This window comes from Octodon degus, unplaced genomic scaffold (assembly GCF_000260255.1).
Source record: "Octodon degus isolate 3935 unplaced genomic scaffold, OctDeg1.0 scaffold00208, whole genome shotgun sequence".
Classification (NCBI taxonomy): Eukaryota; Metazoa; Chordata; class Mammalia; order Rodentia; family Octodontidae; genus Octodon; species Octodon degus.
The window spans coordinates 207,995-213,303 of NW_004524784.1; positions in this window are offsets into that span (position 1 = coordinate 207,995).

Here is a 5,309-nt window from a genome sequence, read left to right on the forward strand (position 1 = left end):
GAACTGCTGTCATTTACCTTGGAGCCAACGGAATATGGACTGAAACCTCCAGTAACTATGAGCTAAACAAACTTTTCCTTCCTTCATTTTGAGTGTTGGGTATTTATCCTAGCGACAAATAAAAAGTAACTAAGACAGACCACCTCACCACATCTTTTTTCCTTTTATGTATCTTGTACTGGGTCTCACTACCAGCTTGGACTCATAGTGATCCTCCTGTTTTCTGCCTCCACAGCACTGGGATTACAGGTATGTGCCACCACACCAGGGGGTGGGGCCAGCAAGGTATCTGGTGCTGGGGAGCAAACCCCAGTCTCTATGCTTGGCTAAGCAGGCACTTAGTCTTTTGAGCTATCTCGCCGGCCCTGTCACTGCATTGTTTTGCTCTATAAAAGACAGATTTCTGGGCAACCTGTTCTACTCCACTTCTGCCCTCATTTAGAAGCTTTCTTTTCCCTCATAAATATATTCTGCTCTTAACCTCTTTTTTCCTAAAATTCATTCTTCAGTTTTAGAGAACACAATCTCATCACAGGTATCTCTCAGGCTGGGAGTTTCATTCCCCTGTACCAGTGGGACACACTAGAACTGTCCCAGAGCTGGGAGAAAACTTCCTGAGCTTTCTGGCCTCCAGTGATCTTCTGCCCTCCAGCCCTCTGTCTTTCCCTGCTAACTAATAGCAAAATAATTAAAAAAAAAAAACTTGAATTTTCTGACAGATGAAAGCCCGAATGGTAGAAAAGAGACAAGCAGGGAGTCGGGGCTTTCTTAGCTGAGAAGGGAGGAAAAGCATGAGTACACCAGTGTATTTCTTCTTGGTGTGAGTTCATGGACATCCCCAGGGCAATGTAAGTTACACCAGAATGACCACCTGAATCTGCATGGCTTAGGAAATCGTCACAACCACTCAAAAATGGGAGCCCAAGAATCAAATAGATGGATTTTCTGCCCTTTTGTTTTAAGAGAGATGAAGAGGCATAATCTAAACATTTTAGAGACTCTCCTGCTATCTCAAATGTTTAAAGTTAAAAATGTGCATGATTCAGGAAGGCTCCTTCACTCAAGTGTCACTCAAAAGGCAAGTATGCTGCATGATGTCTCGGTGATATGGGGGAATGAAACTCTTACACTGAAAGTTATCTGGGATGAGCTCATGTTCTTTAAAATTTAAGAAGGAATCTTAGGAACAAATGAGGGTTAAGAGCAGAATATTGATTGGGGGAAAGAAAGCTTCTGCCCAAGAGGGACAAAAGGGGGACCCAAGTGGGTTGCTTCTGATGTTGTATCTTCCAGGGATATTTGTGGAGTAAAACCATGTAGTGAGGTGGGTCTAGGGTGGAGAACATGGGAACTCACTTAAGTGGGGATGAGGTGGGACAAAATATGGTCAACCAATGAGATTACAAGCTCCATTGCTCAGGTAAAACTGATTAAATCTGGGAGAGGAAGTGAGTCACATAGCAAGAGGGCACAGCAATAGGGAATGAATAAAGAAATGAAGTTTTTCTTGTAGGGACTCGTTAATTGATTTCCAGGTTTCATTAAGGTGAGGGACTCATTTAGAATATCAATCCTGGATGCCTATCTTTAGGGAGGTATGTGGTGAGATCTGGCCTGCAGCAGGGATCTGTCTCTCCCAAAGTTGCAAAGTCATCTTGTGTTCTATACTGTCTCCTTGAGGGTGCATCCCTCTCTGACTGCCTATAATATTTCTATGTAACTCAGCTGCCAATAACAATGGGACAAGGTGTCCTGTGCTGATTGCATGAGAAACTGTGCTTGAGATGCTGGAGGGCCTTTCCTTATATTTATCTTGCTAGTGAGCAAATAATAGCTCCACTTTGCCCAGGAATGGGGCATGCCAGTCTGAAGAATTGCCTACTAAGGCCACTACACATCATAGAAAATTCTTCTGGACACCTTATTTCTGGTTAGAGAGAACAAGTACCTTTTGTCTTCAGTGCTTTTGCTAATAAGTGCTCCTTTTATAGGGACTTAAGTGTCTCTGTTGCCAGAAAGGAAACAAAACAAAACAAGGCTGTAGAAGTTTGTGAATGGGAGGAGAGAAAAAGGAGAGGGAAAGCAGATAAACTATGCTTTAGAGGTTTAGAGGGCAACTAGTTGGGGAAAACTATGTCTCAGAGGGCAAAGGGGCTGAGGGAAGTGAGAAAGAAAATTAAAAGCATTTGGCCAGATTTACAAAAGTCATGATCGCAATTCCTCATTTGTCTCTTCTCTGTATTGCCAAAAGAAAATGTCTAACTAGGACTGAGATGTCCCCAAGGAGCTAACCCATCATTTTTTAGAAAAAGTTTATAGGTTCACTGACTCCTGTTGCAGAAAAAGAATTTTCAGTAAGTGTCAGTAAGAGGCATGGGAAGGTTTTATTAGGCAGAGCTTTTAGGACACACTCAAGGGTAGAATACATATGCTCACAGAAATGAGATGCTGTACAGTTTGGAGCTGGGAATGTTTATGTGTTTTTCATGGTGGACATTTGTGAAATATGATATTCTGTAGTTTTGGTCTTGGCCTAGTGGGTACATGAGGATAGCTGACCCACGATAAATTAATCTTTATGTGTTTTGGTAGTGGCCTAATTTAGAGGTGAGAAGGTAGACTATGGCGTAAATCTGTGGCCTTGGTTTTATGAGTGGAGGAGGATAGCCCACCCACAGTGAGAAAAGGTTTTATTCATAAGAAAATCCTAATGTACAGGTGAAAGACTGGTCTACTGGGTGAAAGAAGATCATTTACAGGACAAAGGAAATGGCCAAGTGCATTTGCAAGTGGAAGGGATATGCCCAGGCCTACTGTGTTCTGGAAGAACAGAAAAATAATTAAACCGGAATTGTGTCTTAAAGCTACAATTTTCATTTTTTAAAATATGATCTTTCCTTGTCTTCTTCTTGCCTCATTTTCATTTCTGCTCTCCTACACCACTGATAGATATTATTATCCCAGCACTCAGGCAAGTTGAAACAGGAAGGCAGCAACTCAAGCCTTGAAATCTTAGTGAAGCTCCTGTATCAAAATAACAAAGGGTATAGATAATATACTTCAGTGCCTAGGCCCTGGACTCAGCCCATAGGACCACAAAAAAAGAAACTGCCATAGCAGCTGGGCTTGGTGCCACATATTTGTAATTCCAGTTGTTATGGGTTATTCAGCATGGGAACCAAATCAGAGGCCAAATTGCAATTTGAATAAGAGCCTTTATTTACTGAGCTCATGGCCAGCCAGCCATCAGTTGTCAAGCAGAAGACTGATTGGTCCTTCACCAAGGGAGCAAGGAGTTTTTAAAGCAAAAATCCACATCCTGCTCAGTAACCATATTTGTCATCTAACACAGAACAGCACCTTCAGGGTTGGCACGACCATCACTCAACATATATTCTTTCTGGGGCCATTGTCTAGTTCCTGTTTATTGTACATCTATGTACATGTACTTTCACACTGAGGGAGATCACAAGGAGTTAGACATGGTTAATTGTTTACTACCGCAACAAAGCTTTCCAGTTGGCTTTTAGCAACACCTTAGTTATTCTGTACAGTTAGAAACATTTCAACCTTTACTTTCATTTATTTCATAGGTCCATTCTGGAAACTCAAAGTCTATTGATGATTTATCAAAGGAACCCAAGCCTCCTTATGGTCTTACAAGGAAGCAGAGTCACAGAATGTTTAGCAGAGTAATTTTTTCAAATTTAGCTTAACATTAACCCATTACACCAGTGATCTGATAGATGGATAGAAAATTCAAGCCCACTGCTCATATATTATAAATAATACTTTGAGTGGACTAGAATTCTGGTCCATGAACTTAATTCATTCTATGATTCTGGGGGAGACAGTCATGTGTGTGCTCATGTAGGAATGATGGCTATGGTTCTGTTTGTCACCTGATGCAGTTTGTGAATGGAAGAAAAATTTTGCTCAACACATCTGTTAATGAACTGAATGTTTTGCAAACAGAAGCATTCACAAACTGAGGTATTGTTGCAGGCATCTGGCTTTGAAGTGTTACAGGCAGTCAGAGAGGGCTCAGCCCTCAAGGAGAGTGTATGGAAGATGAGATGATTTTGCAACACAGGGAGAGACAGATACCTCAAGACAAAAGATCAAACAAATGCATACCTCCATAAGGATCTACATCAGGGATTAGTATTCTAAATAGGTCTCTCACTTTGAGGAAGTCTGGAGGGAGAGTCACCAACCCAGCCCCCTTCAGGAAAAGCCCCTGTTCTGTATTCATGGCCACTTGCTACATGAATTGCTTCCCCATTTGATCCTGGGTTTAATCAATTTTTCCTGAGCAATTGTGTTCATAATCTTATTGGCTGACCAGAGCTTTCATCCAACCTCATGCTCATCTGAATCAGTTCTCATGGTTTGCTCTATAAAAATCCCTAGAAAAGACAGATTTGGGGCAACCAATTTGCTCTTCCTTTTGTCTTTTTCTCAGACAAGTGTTATCTTTCCTCAATAAATATATTCTGTTCTTAACTTCCATTGTTCCTAAAATTCATTCTTCAATTTTAGAGAATAAGAACTTGGCTCAGGTATCATTCAAGTTGTGAGTTTCACTCCCTATATCAGTATTACTGCATTTTCCCCTTAGTATACAAAAGTTGTTCCATTTTGTACTTATTGTTTTTATTTTGAACATACCTATTGTTTTGATATTGTTTCACTATATCTAATACTATTTTCCTCAGTCTTGTATTTTTGTGGTAAATATTTCCTGCTAAGTGGCTTGACCTCAGCAATCCTTTTGTCTCAGCCTCCCCAGTACTAGAATTATAGGTGTGTGCCATCACACCTGGTTTCAGTGGCTGGCGTAGCATGTGGTACCAGGGATTGAAACCAGGTGCTTACACTTGCCAGTCAGGCACTTAGACCACTGAAGTATCTCCCCAGCCTTCCTCTAATTATTTTTAATATGTTCTTTTTTTAAAATTAAATTTATTATCTTTATTGCAGCAATGTTTCATATGTCCAAGTTCAGCAAAATGCATTCATTAAATAAATACACATTTTTGTATATTAATTATACCTCAGAAAAGGCCACCATAAAGTCTTAATTATCTGTTTTATAACAGGGTGAATATCCTTAACACGTCTGAACCATATACTTAAAAATATTAAGGTGGTAAAAAAAAAAAAAGAGAGAGGCAGAGCTAGACCAACACAAATTCTTTTTAATCGCAATCCCATGGACTTTTTGTAATATTTAAACTACTTGAAATTACCAGTCTTATCACAAACCACTTCAAATTACTCTACACTAACACAGAACAATGGAAATC